Source organism: Pelobates fuscus, chromosome 9, assembly GCF_036172605.1.
Source record: "Pelobates fuscus isolate aPelFus1 chromosome 9, aPelFus1.pri, whole genome shotgun sequence".
In the NCBI taxonomy this organism is placed as follows: Eukaryota; Metazoa; Chordata; class Amphibia; order Anura; family Pelobatidae; genus Pelobates; species Pelobates fuscus.
The window spans coordinates 71,841,760-71,857,027 of NC_086325.1; positions in this window are offsets into that span (position 1 = coordinate 71,841,760).

Sequence of the window (15,268 nt, forward strand, 5' to 3'; positions counted from 1 at the left end):
CCACAACAGGCAGGTAGAGATGGGACCAAGGTCTCTCCACCGGGCCCACCGGGATGCTGGGCAGCCGGCCCAGATCCCCAGCAGCAGCCAGAGTTGCCAGGTGGGGAAGCAGGTGGCCCTTACTCACAAATGTTGAGGGGTCTCACGGATTGGTCCTGGGAAGACCCACAGATGGCAGGTGGAGATGGGACTGCCGTCTCTCTACCGGCCCTACAGGGATGCTGGGCAGTCGGCCCAGATCCCCAGCAGCAGTGTGCGTTACAGGGAACTGAAGGTGCCGTTCTTGCTCCCCAGCGGCAGTCTACGGTTCAGGGAGAGGAGCCTGTTATCTCCTCTCCCCAGCGGCTGAAGGTGTGTAAGGGAGAGGAGTTTGTTATTCCCTCTCCCCAGCGGCAGCGCAGCTCACAAAGGGGAGACAGTAAGCCCCACACCAGCGCAGATGGGACCGTGCTCTCTGCGCCCAAGTTACAGCGAGCTGAAGGGGCCGTCCTCCCTCCCCAGCGGCAGTGTGATTTGTTGGGAATTGGGAGCCCAGTCTCCATTCCCCAGCAGCAGAGTATCCAGCAGGGAAGGGAGAGCCCAGCCCCCTTTCCCCCTCAGCAGGACTCTGTGCTGGGAGGAGAGACAGTCGGTCTCCCTCCGCAGAGACGGGAAGTATGTATGGGAGAGGAGATTGTTACCACCTCTCCCCAGCTGCGGATCATTAATGTACAGGGAATAGAGAGCCCAGTCTCCATTCCCCAGCGGCAGAGTGTTCTAATGGGAGAGGAGCTGGTTACCACCTCTCCCCAGCGGCAGCTTAATGTACCAGGGGGAGACTGTAAGCCCCACACCTGTGCAGATGGGACAGTGGTCTCTGCACTTCCAACACAGGGGGTAGGGACGGTCGGTCCTGCCCCCCCACAACAGGGCTGTTTAGCCAAAGGGGAGACAGTCTGTCTCCAGCAGCAGAGCTGTGTACCCAGAGGGGAAGCGGTCGGTCTCCCCCTCCCACAACCAGGCTCCAATCAGGCTACTTCAGTGGTAGCACTTGCACCAGGGCAGAGTACCGCTGGTCTCTGCCCACTCAGCAACCCACCAAGGCAGACTACCAGTCCCCCACACAGCCGTGGTGAGGCACCTGGACCTGGACAAAGTTCTCCTCTACCCAGGTGTAGTAACCAGTTATTGTGGGTGGGAGGTACTGCTGTTTGTGCTTCATGGGTGGGTTGCTGGACTAACCAGGGCACTGACCGGCAGGAGGTCAGATACCCTGTTAGTCTGGGGGGTAAAGGGGAGAAGTGTGGCGAAACCGACCTCGCCACATGTCCTTGGAGGGGGCTGCTTGCCCACCTCTTGCCTTTGGACTATGGACCAGACCTTATGTGAAGGTGATACCCCAGATAGCTATACCATGGAGCCTATTCATATAATGAAAGACTATGGGAAAGACTTTAGCTCCATGGCAATTGTACTGTGTGAATAGGATCTGCGCGCTATTTGGTAGTTTTGTGCGCTCAGATCCCAGCTATCTGGGGATATGTGAAATGTCTGTGTGTTATGGATAAAAAGTAACTTTCTGTATTTTAAAGTATTTTATGTCTTTTACTGTCTTTTTGTCTGCCATGTGGGTAATGGAGTTTTGCCTCAGTCCTTGGAGATAATTAGATTCCTTCCTCAATTATCTCCAGGCCAGAGGGGAGGGATTGTAAGGCATTGTGGGAGGTAACCGGTCTGAGCTGGAAAGTCATGCTGACAGGGGTTTTAAAAGATACTATTACTAACTTTTGAACCCCTGGTCTGATTCATGCCATTTTTTTAATATGTTGTTCCCCTGAATGGATTGATTGTGGATATGTATTTTTATGTGAATGTGATGTATGGTTTTAGAGTTATGAAAGTTGGGTAGAAAGTATGTTTTAACTGTATGTGTAATTGGGTTAAGTGTTAATCTAAGGGGAGGAGATGTGTGGGAGGTAACATCTATGCTATTGGATATTTTATGCCTCCCCCTGGGTGTGGCCTGTATGTGTGAGATGGAAATAAAAGCCAGGCTGGATGAGCCAGTCGAGAGTTCCTGTTTTACCCTCAAAGTGAAGTGTTGTCTCATTATTGGGGGAAGGATTTATTGCATGCTGTTCCAGTTGACTGCTAGGAGTGCAAGCCTATTCGTATGGTTCCTATTCAACTGTCTACAGCATTCAGAGGCTTGAGAGCATTCATATGCTTCTCAGATTCGGTGGTTGTGGTGTCTGCTGCAGTGCTTGAAGTCCTCAGGAGCGCTAGGAGCATCCTTTAACGGAGGTGCCCAGTCGGGGTGCCAGGTGATCCGTTACATTTACTCTTTTATTTTATTTCATTTTTTCAAATAATAAGGGATACAGAAAAAGAAAAAGGGAGGGGAAGACAACCAAACGAGATCACTTATCTCTGTACATATCTTCAGTATGATAGCATATAGTTCATCACTTTATATAAGCCTAAATTTCCAAGACATAACTTATCTTATATAGCTTATGTATCTTAAATTATATAAAGTAAATTACAATGATAGCTAATACACACATTCAAAAAATACTTTTTTAGCTAACCCTTATGTTGTCTGCATTGGTTTAGCCACTGATAGTAACAGTTGTCACTCCAAAGAGTATCACCGTACCAATCATGCCCAATAATAAAGGAGACCTATTACCTAGCTTATCTAAACCTCGTTGATGATATAGAGGGAAAGAGAAAAAAAAAAAGATATTAGCCTGGAATAGTTTATGAAATTGTTTATGTTCCTTAACTAATTAAATGAGATCCTCTATATATTGGATTATAATCAGAAAAAAGTATTCCGTATAGAGGCCTCTAGATTTATCTAGATATTCCGAAATTTAATTAGTGTATGATAGTAAGTATGTCCGCCACATTTGATCTATGCCGGGGCTCGTTTTCCCTATTTTCATTTGATTCCACATTAACAATTCCTGTTCCACTGTTGAGGTCATTAATTCTTCAATTTCTCGTCGAGAAGGTAAGACCTTAGTCTTCCATTGTCTAGCAATTAGTATAGATGCTGTACTTAATAAGAGAAAAATCATTTTCTTGATTGATTTTGATAAATTACTTGGAAGTAATCGTAACAATATAATTTTAGGATCATGGGACAGCTCGATATTTGTCACTTGTTTTATCATCTTGATAACATAATTCCATAAAGAATTAACAGCTTTGCATGACCACCAGACATGTAACATAGTACCTTTACATTTATGACATCTCCAACACTGGTTTGGCATTACGGGAAACATCCGTGTTCCGTGCTGCCTCAAGGTGGGCGGTACTGGTGGTTAGCCCAATATGAGCAGTAAACATTTGTTTCCATTCCGTCGGAATGCAAAATTTGATAGCAAATAGACAATGTCTTTTTCAGAGGACGCAACGATAAGCAAATATAAAATTTGGGGGCAATGAAAATTCTTCTTGCAATGCTGGACAAGATTTAAGGCCCTCTATACTGCATAAATGAAATAAATGTGTGATACCTGCTCTTTCCCACTTCTGATAGGGAAACGTGCCATTACAGTAGAATAAAATTTTAATTGGGGTCGCAAGGGCCCATGGGTATGCTGAACATATTTTGTCTCTACAAGTGTCCCAGATTCTGAGAAAATGTTTAGTGAGAGGTAACATATTCTCCATTTTTTGTCTAATTTGATACGGTTTACAGAGTGTTGTTGAGAGGTCTTGTGTTCCACAGTAATTACTTTCTATTGCTATCCATTGGGGGGAATAATCCTTTGAATGAGCGCTGATAACATTCATTAAGATGGCTGAATGATAATATGCTTTTATATTTGGTATTCCCATTCCTCCGTTCGTCACATTTCTCAAAAGTAAAGCTTTAGGTACTCTGGGGTGTTTGCCACCCCAGCTAAAACGTACAATAGATGCTTGGAGAGACAATATATGCTTTTGCGAAGTTTAATATGCAATGCTCTAGAAAGATATAAAATCTTTGGTAGGATTGACATTTTAAGCGCTGCGATCTTTCACATCCAAGATAAGAACAAATGTTTCCATGAATCCAATTGTTTATCAATTTCTTTCAGAAGCTTTGTGTAGTTAGCTGAGAAGAGTTCTTTCTCTTTATTGGTTATTCTGACACCTACAAATATTAAGTAATCTTCTCTCCAATCATACTGATAGCTTGTTTATAATCTGTCTTCCATTGCTTTCGTAGTATTAAGACACATAGCTAGTGATGTACCGAACGGTTCGCTGGCGAATAGTTCCTGGCGAACATGGCGTGTTCGCGTTCGCCATGGCGGGCGAACATATGCGCGGTTTGATCCGCCCCCTATTCGTCATCATTGAGTAAACTTTGACCCTGTGCCTCACAGTCAGCAGACACATTCCAGCCAATTAGCAGCAGACCCTCCCTTCCAAACCCTCCCACCTCCTGTACAGCATTCATTTTAGATTCATTCTGAAGCTGCATTCTTAGTGCAAGGAGGGAAAGTGTAGCTGCTGCTGATTTGATAGGGAAATTGATAGCTAGGCTAGTGTATTCAGTGTCCACTACAGTCCTGAAGGACTCATCTGATCTCTGCTGTAAGGACAGCACCCCAAAAAGCCCTTTTTAGGGCTAGAACATCAGTCTGCTTTTTTTCCCTGTGTAATCATATTGCAGTTGCCTGCCTGCCTGCTTTTGTGTCAGGCTCACAGTGGTGTCACAATAGCTTGCATTTAAAAACAAAAAAAATGTTTTCACTGTAATAGATTTAATAGCAGTTAGTTGTCTGCAAGCGTCTGTGTGTCAGGCCAACAGTGTGTACTCTACCAACCTCTGCCAGTGCACAGTGCCACTCATATCTGGTGTCACAATAGCGTGCATTTAAAAACAAAATGTTTTTTTCACTGTTATAGATTGAATAGCAGTTAGTTGTCTTCAAGCAGGTGTGTCAGGCCTACAGCGTGTACTCTGCCAACCTCTGCCAGTGCACAGTGCCACTCATATCTGGTGTCACAATAGCTTGCATTTATAAAGAAAAAAACTTTTTGACTGTAATATAATAGCAGTCAGTGTCCTTCATAAGTGTGTGTCAGGCCTACAGCATGTACTCTGCCAACCTCTGCCAGTGCACAGTGCCACTCTTATCTGGTGTCGCAATAGAGTGCATTTAAAAAACAAATTTTTTTTTCATTGTTATAGATTGAATAGCAGTTAGTTGTCTGCAAGCGGGTGTCAGGCCTACAGCGTGTACTCTGCCAACCTCTGCCAGTGCACAGTGCCACTCATAGCTGGTGTCACAATAGCTTGCATTTAAAAACAAAAAGGTTTTTGACTGTAATATAATAGCAGTCAGTGTCCTTCATAAGTGTGTGTCAGGCCTACAGCGTGTAGTCTGCCAACCTCTGCCAGTGCACAGTGTCACTCATATCTGGTGTCACAATAGCTTGCATTTAAAAACAAAAAACGTTTTTGACTGTAATCTAATAGCAGTCAGTGTCCCTCAAGCGGGTGTCAGGCCTACAGCGTGTACTCTGTCAACCTCTGCCAGTGCACAGTGCCACTCATATCTGGTGTCACAACAGCTTGCATTTAAAAACAAAAAAGTTTTTGACTGTAATATAACAGCAGTCAGTGTCCTTCATAAGTGTGTGTCAGGCCTACAGGCCTACAGCGTGTACTCTGACAACCTCTGCCAGTGCACAGTGCCACTCTTATCTGGTGTCGCAATAGATTGCATTTAAAAACCCCAAAACTTTTTTTACTGTTATCGATTGAATAGCAGTTAGTTGTCTTCAAGTGGGTGTGTCAGGCCTACAGCGTCTACTCTGCAAACCTCTGCCAGTGCACATTGCCACTCTTATCTGGTGTCACAACAGCATGCATTTAAAAACCAAAACAATTTTTTGACTGTAATATAATAGCAGTCAGTGTCCTTCATAAGTGTGTGTCAGGCCTACAGCGTGTACTCTGCCAACCTCTGCCAGTGCACAGTGCCACTCATATCTGGTGTCACAATAGCGTGCATTTAAAAACCCCAAAACTTTTTTCACTGTTATAGATTGAATAGCAGTTAGTTGTCTTCAAGCGGGTGTCAGGCCTACAGCATGTACTCTGCCAACCTCTGCCAGTGCACATTGCCACTCATATCTGGTGTCACAATAGCGTGCATTTAAAACCAAAATTTTTTCACACTCTTATAGATTGAATAGCAGTCTTCAAGCATGCATTTAAAAACCCAAAAAAAATTTTGACTGTAATATAATAGCAGTCAGTGTCCTTCATAAGTGTGTGTCAGGCCTACAGCGTGTACTCTGCCAACCTCTGCCACTGCACTGCACTCATATCTGGTCTCACAATAGCGTGCATTTAAAAACAAAAAAACTGTTTTCACTGTTATAGATTGAATAGCAGTTAGTTGACTTCAAGCGGGTGTGTCAGGCCTACAGCGTCTACTCTGTGAACCTCTGCCAGTGCACAGTGCCACTCATATCTAGTGTCACAATAGCATGCATTTAAAAACCCAAAAACTTTTTTCACTGTTATAGATTGAATAGCAATTAGTTGTCTTCAAGCGGGTGTGTCAGGCCTACAGCGTGTACTCTGCCAACCTCTGCCACTGCACAGGGCCACTCATATCTGGTCTCACAGTAGCTTGCATGCATAGTACCACTAATCCAAAAAATGACAGGCAGAGGCAGGCCACGCCGCAGGGGCAATCGTGGTCATGGTGCTGTGATTCCCTTTTGCCCTAGAATAATGCCCAGTTTTCAGAGGCCACGTACCCTGAACTTGAAAAGTTCTGAGGACATAGTTGACTGGCTAACACAGGACACCCAATCTTCTACAGCTTCCGCTCGGAACCTTGACGCACCATCCTTCTCCAGCTGAGCTTCGGGCACCTCTCAAGATACCACTCACCTGCCTGCCGCCACCACCAACACTAGCACCACAGCCGCTTCACTTGGTATGTCAGAGGAGTTATTTACACATCCGTTTGAAGAAATGAGTGATGCGCAACCATTATTGCCAGAGGATGTAGATAACAGGGATATGTCTCAGTCAGGCAGCATTACACACATGGACGTACGGTGTGATGATGATGATGTTGTACCCGCTGCTGCTGATTCCTTTGCTGAGTTGTCAGATACAAGTGAAGCGGTTGATGATGACGATGCGTCCATGGATGTCACGTGGGTGCCCGCTCGGCAACAAGAAGAACAGGGCGAAAGTTCAGATGGGGAGACAGAGAGGAGGAGGAGACGAGTTGGAAGCAGGGGGAGGTCATCGCAAGGAGCTAGTGGCACAGTCAGACAGCATGCATCGGCACCCGGGGTCAGCCCGACAGCACGCCAATCAACGCATGCTGTGTCCACCACCAGAATGCTGTCATTGCAGAGCTCAGCAGTGTGGCATTTTTTTGTGTGACTGCCTCTGACAACAGCGATGCCATTTGCAAACTGTGCCAAAAGAAACTGAGTCGTGGGAAGTCCAACACCCACCTAGGTACAACTGCTTTGCGTAGGCACATGATCGCACATCACAAATGCCTATGGGATCAACACATGAGTACAAGCAGCACACAAACTCAAAGCCGCCATCCTCCTCCTGGTCCAGCATCTTCAGCCACATCAACCACTGCTGTCCTCCTTGCCCCCTCTCAACCATCCGCCACTCCGTCTCTCGCCTTGAGCAGTTCCCGCTCATCTGCCCACAGTCAGGTGTCTGTCAAGGACATGTTTGAGCATAAGAAGCCAATGTCAGAAAGTCACCCCCTTGCCCGGCGTCTGACAGCTGGCTTGTCTGAACTATTAGCCCGCCAGCTTTTACCATACAAGCTGGTGGAGTCTGAGGCGTTAACAAAATTTGTGGCTATTGGGACACCGCAGTGGAAGGTACCCGGACAAAATTTCTTTTCACAAAAGGCAATCCCCAACCTGTACTCGATTGTGCAAAAGGAAGTAATGGCATGTCTGGCACACAGTGTTGGGGCAAGGGTCCATCTGACCACTGATACCTGGTCTGCAAAGCATGGTCAGGGCAGCTATATCACCTACACTGCGCATTGGGTAAACCTGCTGATGGCTGCCAAGCATGGAATGCGTGGCTCTGCAGAGGAGTTGGTGACACCGCCATGACTTGCAGGCAGGCCTGCTTCCACCTCCTCTACTCCTCCTACTCCATCCTCTTCCATAACCTCCTAGGCTGAGTCCTCTTCTGCTGCTGCGTCTTGCTCCACATCAACGGCACCCCCCAGCTCCCCAGGTACTATTCCACATCCCGGATACGGCAGTGTCACGCCGTCTTGGGTTTGACTTGCTTGAAAGCAGAGAGTCACACCGGACAAGCACTCCTTTCCGCCCTGAACGCACAGGTGGAAAAGTGGCTGACTCTGCAGCAACTGGAGATCGGAAAAGTGGTTTGTGACAACGGAACAAATTTGTTGGCGGCATTGAAGTTGGGCAAGTTGACACATGTGCCGTGCATGGCACATGTGTGTAATCTGATCGTACAACGCTTTGTGCATAAGTACACAGGCTTACAGGACGTCCTGAAGCAGGCCAGGAAGGTGTGTGGCCATTTCAGGCGTTCCTACACGGCCATGGCGCACTTTGCAGATATCCAGCGGCAAAACAACATGCCAGTGAGGCGCTTGATTTGCGACAGCCTGACACATTGGAATTCAACACTCCTAATGTTCGACCGCCTGCTCCAACAAGAAAAAGCCGTTAATGAATATTTGTATGACCGGGGTGCTAGGACAGCCTCTGGGGAGCTGGGATTTTTTTGCCACGTTACTGGACGCTCATGCGCAATGCCTGTAGGCTCATGCGTCCTTTTGAGGAGGTGACAAACCTAGTCAGTCGCACCGAAGGCACCATCAGCGACATCATACCATTTGTTTTCTTCCTGGAGCGTGCCCTGCGAAGAGTGCTGGATCAGGCCGTAGATGAGCGTGAAGAGGGAGAGGAAGAGTTGTGGTCACCATCACCACCAGAAACAGCCTTATCAGCATCACTTGCTGTACCTGCGGCAACGCTGGAAGAGGATTGTGAGGAAGAGGAGTCAGAGGAGGAAGACCAACCACAACAGGCATCCCAGGGTGCTCGTTGTCACCTATCTGGTACCCGTGGTGTTGTACGTGGCTGGGGGGAAGAACATACCTTCATTGAGATCACTGAGGAGGAGGAACAGGAAATGAGTAGCTCGGCATCCAAACTTGTGCAAATGGGGTCTTTTATGCTGTCGTGCCTGTTGAGGGACCCCCGTATAAAAAGGCTGAAGGAGAATGACCTGTACTGGGTGTACAACAAGTCGGAAAGGATGCAGCATTTGCAAAATAAATTAAAAAGTATGCTTTACACAGCGTATAAGGGTGATGTCACAGCGCAACAGGAATCTAACAGGGGAAGAGGTGAAAGTAATCCTCCTTCTTCCCACGACCACGCCGGCAAGGACAGGACGCTTTACAGACGTGTTGTTGATGGTGGACATGCAGAGCTTTTTAAGTCCTACGCATCGCCACATCCCTTCGGGATCCATTCTCAGAGAACGACTCGCCTGACAGGTAGCAGACTACCTCGCCTTAACTGCAGATATCGACACTCTGAGGAGCGATGAACCCCTTCACTACTGGGTGTGCAGGCTTGACCTGTGGCCTGAGCTATCCCAATTTGCGATAGAACTTCTGGCCTGTCCCGCTTCAAGTGTCCTGTCAGAAAGGACCTTCAGTGCAGCAGGAGGTATTCTCACTGAGAAGAGAAGTCGCCTAGGTCAAAAAAGTCTAGATTACCTCACCTTTATTAAGATGAATGAGGGATGGATCCCGAAGGAACTGACAGTGGGCGATACATTCGACTAAAAAAGGCCTGATGAGATGAGCTGCCTTGGGCTAAAAATGGTCCACCTGCTGCTGTATTTTAGCTCTGAATGCCGGTTGACTTGCGTGACTTATCCGCCACCAACTAGGGTTCAAGCCGCAATGTTTTAGGGCACTTTCTGCCTGGGCAACAATACCTAATTTTTCAGGCATGTGTACATGCCTAATTTTTCGGCCCTCTGGTGCTGCACTGTGGCTTCAAAAACCAAACCAAAAAAGGCACATAACAGGGATTAAACTGATAGGAATAGTACTAGTTAACACACCACTCCTATCTGGTGGCACATTAGATTGCACGCGCAGTGCCCCAAATTTAAAGTAGGAGGAATGACCAAGCATCTTTTTCCATCTCCCGGTTCCTAAAATCGATGCCATATACACGTCCCCTGATAGGGCGCCAGCTTGTTATTCTCTTGGGCGCCAGCTCGTTATTCTCTTTTTCACTTCACTAAGGACACTTTACTGCACTATGGGCACTTAGACCCACTCTTTGTCTTGCACAGTGTTATTCCTAGCCAGCATCTGTGATGGGAAATCAGGTAGTCATCTAAACGTTTAGATTGAGCTTTAGCTTAGAACACCCTTGAAGGTGTTTAAGGAGATTAGGGCTAGTTTAGAGGATTCTTCTTAGACCTCTCTGAGTCTTTATAGCCCTTCTACCTATCCAGCATTTCTGGAAACTAGCTAAGAGAAAGGGTGGCTGTGTGTCTGTGATACATTTAACTTTATATCACCTTATTGACACTTTTTATGACAGCATCACTCCGGTCACCATACTCTCTGCCTATACCCATCTATTTAGAGGGAATTTCCTTGCCCCTGGCAATATTATATAATATGTAATAGTATTACCATTATTACACAATTAGCCACTATAGGGGAATGAGTATAGTATCCCTTTGTTATTTATAAATGATACAATAAAGACTTTTGTCCATTACTCAATTTACTTTAACAAAGGGTTCTAACCACGGTATTAGGAAGCATTACTCTGCTTTCCCTTTCTCCCTCTATTATACACCTATGCTCACTAGGATTTGTAGGTATCACTTTATTATAGTTGTCTAACCTTTTCCTATGCCAGTTTTAGATCTCCTTCTTGGGAGATTTTTTCTTTTTTCAGTTTATTAGCATACCTGGTTAAAAGCCCTCGGTGGGGCTGGCACCACCACCTGACCACATTTCCTCGTTTCTTCCACTCATACCGCTTTTTCCATCTTTGAAGGGGTTTGGCAAAACAAGGAAATAGTCCTCTACTCGTAACAGGGATTAAACTGATTAGAATAGTACTACTTAACACACCGTATAATAACGCAGAGAGAGGCAACGCAGAGAGAGGAGTCTGAAGAATAGGAGTCAGAGGAGGAAGGTGGCTTTGAGGAGGTGGAAGACCAAACACAGCAGGCGTCCCAGGGGGCTTGTTGTCACCTTTTGAGGACCCTTGGTGTTGTAAGTGGCTGGGTGGAGGAAGAGACCTTCAATGACATCAGTGAGGACAAGGAACGGGACATGGCTAGCTTGGTATCCAACCTTGTGCAAATGGGGAGTTTGCGGTTGTGCAAATGGAGTGTTTGCGGTTGTTTGCGGTGCGTTAAACGGGGAGTTTGTTCTGTCACTGTGAAGCGGGCGTAACCCTTACACTACCTGATCGATACAACATCATACAGTAGGTCCCCCCTCATTATTTTCATGGCCCCCACCCACCGCTCATGGGTGGGGGTGGGCGGGAGGACAGTAGGTCCCCCCATTGTGATTTATGGCCCCACCGCACAGGGGTGGGGGCCGGGGGGAGGACAGTATTTACTGAATATTCCCCTGTATAAGAGGCTCTGTGTCAGTGTGTATCAGGGTCTCTGAGGACAGGTGTCAATCCATATCTGCCAAGTGACCCTATGTAGGAGGAACAGTCCCTATTCTGCTCTGTGTTAGTGTGTATCAGGGTCCCTGAGGACAGGTGTCAATCCATATCTGCCAAGTGACCCTATGTAAGGGGAACAGTCCCTATTCTGCTCTGTGTCAGTGTGTATCAGGGTCTCTGAGGACAGGTGTCAATACATATCTGCCAAGTGACCCTATGTAGGGGGAAAAGTCCCTATTCTGCTCTGTGTCAGTGTGTATCAGGGTCCCTGAGGACAGGTGTCAATCCATATCTGCCAAGTGACCCTATGTAGGGGGAACAGTCCCTATTCTGCTCTGTGTCAGTGTGTATCAGGGTCTCTGAGGACAGGTGTCAATTCATATGTCAAGGTGTCAATATGTCATATGTCAGGTGTCAATCCATATCCATTGTGATTTAGGAATGTTAGGTGATTTATGCCCTTTATGGATTAAAACCAGACTCTGCATCAACTGTGTAATTTTCTATGGGAGTTTTGCCATGTATCCCCCTCTGGCATGCGACAGTCCAGGTGTTAGTCCCCTTGAAACAACTTTTCCATCACTATTGTGGCCAGAAAGAGTCCCTGTGGGTTTTAAAATGTGCCTGCCCATTGAAGTCTATGGCGGTTCGCCCGGTTCGCGAACATTTGCGGAAGTTCGCGTTCGTCGTTCGCGAACCAAAAAGTTTATGTTCGCGACATCACTACACATAGCTTGCGTTTTTACGATATTAAGTTTGTAGTATGATTGTTGACTGTATATTTGCAGTTCTTTATGCAGAGAAGGGAGTGTAATAAATGGTTGTGTTATTGTAAGAAATACGTCATCGGCAAATAAGCTACGTTTATATTCCTTGTTGCCTACTAAAACACCATGGATGTTGCCATTTGTCCGTATTGATATTGCAAGAGGTTCCAAAGCTATCACATAAAGAAGTGGAGATAGTGGGCATCCCTGACGGGTCCCATTAGTGATTGAAAAAACTTGTGACTGAAAACCTGCGTACAATACTGTTCCTGAAGGTGCACTGTATAAAGCTTTAACTGCAGAAAGAAAAAAAGATGGGAATCCATAGGCCGATAAAGTTTCCTGGAGGAATAACCAGTTCAGGCGATCAAAGGCCTTTTCGGCGTCAATTGATATCATAATACTTTCCTGTTTAGTATGGTTTAAAATTCCATATAAATCTAGCACTTTCAGAATATTATCTGGTCCCTGTCTGCCCATCACAAATCCTACTTGGTCCGTATGTATTAATGTCAGTATAATATTACTGAGTCTTTCTGCAAAGATCTTAGCATAAAGTTTAGCATCAACATTTAATAAAGATATTGGTCTAAAATTTTGGCACATTGTTAATGGTTTCCCAGGTTTAGGAATAGTGATTACATGAGCAGACAGGAACTCTGTCGGAAAGGAATCCAATCTAGTAGCGCTATTGAAAAAAATTAGTAAGAACTGAGATTAATTCATGTTTAAATGTAGCATAGTAGACACTAGTATAACCATCTGGACCTGGTGTTTTCCCTTTCGGCATATTTTCAATTAGGCGCAACACTTCATCTGTAGTGATAGGTGCACATAGTTTTTCTAGATGTTCTGGTGTTATTTGGGGAAGGGCAATATTTGCCAGGTATGAACGTATAGATGGATATGTGGGTTGAGATTGAGTATGCTGCTCTTTCAAATTATATAAAGTCGTATAGTAATGTGCAAATTCATTACATATCTGTAGCGGTTGCATAATTTTATGGCCTCCTTGTGTCTTTATAAATGGAATTCTTGCTTGTGCTTGTTTGTTCCTCAGTCTTTGAGTCAGAACTTTAGTAGCCTTATTTCCCATCGAGTAAGATGTTGCCTTTAATTTCTTTATTGCTAAATTAGCTTTCCTAGAGTGAACTGCATTAATCTCTTCACGCACTTCCAGAAGTTGCTGTTGAAGAGCTTGGGTAGGGTTTGCTTGATTATCTCTATGAAGATCCTGTAGTGATCAATCCTGAGTGATCAATGCTGTATGATTTGTTTTATTGAGAAAAGATGCTCTACTCAATAACATCCCACGTATAACGGATTTATGAGCCAACCATAATGTAGCAGGGTTCGTATCTTCATTATCATTTATACTAAAATAGTGCTGTAGTTCATTTCGAATCTTTTCCACAAATATGGTGTCATTAAGCAATTGTTCATTCAATTTCCATGGACTTCTGTTTTTATATTTATATGCATCTGTCAAAGTAAGTAGTACTGGGTTATGGTCTGATTGTGTCGAAGTGCCTATCTCACAGGAGCTTATTTGCTGTATATGTGTGCTGAACATGAAATATCCATCTATTCGGGAATACGTATTATAAACTTGTGAATGATGTGTAAATTCCCTACCATGTGGATGTAAAATTCTCCATATATAATATAATCCATATGCAGCTAGTGTTTTATTAAGTGCATTACATTGTTTTTGTAGAGCTTTTTTCCTTTTGTGTGTATGAGAAGCTGTAGAATCTGCAATAGGATCTAATATATGGTTAAAATCTCCACTTATAATCAAAGTTCCTGTTTGTACCTTCTCTACTTCCTCTAGTAAATTGGACAGGTAGCTCAATTGATTCTTATTCGGGAAATAAGAGTTAACTATCGTGTAGGTGGAGTTATTTAGTACACATATAAGAATAATATATCTACCCTGTGGATCTTGTTGGACAGATATCTGGTCAAAGGCAAGTGTCTGGTTAACCAATATTGAGACTCCTCTGTTCTTAGATGGAGAAGTGGCATGAAATTGATAAGGATAGTTTTTCACTCCTATTCTAGGATTGGAATCATGTTTAAAATCGGTCTCTTGTAAGCATATAATATCGGCTTGTGATTTATAAAGTTCTTTACATAGTGAGTACAGCTTCTGAGGAATATTTAATCCTCTAACATTATGTGTATAGAATTTCATTTTATCTAACTTATAATGAGAGAAAAAAAAAAAAAAAGAAAAAGGGGGGAGTGTGAAAAGGAAAAAAAACTATATATTAAAGATGGACAATTCAATAATATGTGCCTCTTATGGCACTTCTTGGTTGGGGGAAAATGTGTACGGATTGGGTTCAGAAGGTGGCAATCTGAGGCCCCAGAATTATACCGCTTCTTGCAAAGTGCCACTGAAAAAAATTGCCAACGTATATTATAATAAGGAACTTACTATGCCAGTTCCAGAACTAAAAGCAACTTAATTTAATAACTCTTAATAATTGTCAAGTATTTTTATATATATTTATAGTGAATTCCTTTAACGATATTGTTAATTAAATTATCCTATTACTCCAGTATTTCCGATAGATACTTCTTATCAATTGGAATATATATGGCCCTTGGATGGGCCTTGGCGAGTATAAGGCTTGTATATGTCATTAGCGTATCGTATTACACCTTTAACAAATAAAAGTAACAGAAACCGAGACTAATATATATTCTCTGTATCTAGACCGAATTATATTTTACCAAATACATTAGTAAGTGGGGCAAAGAAAAATAAATAAAAAAAT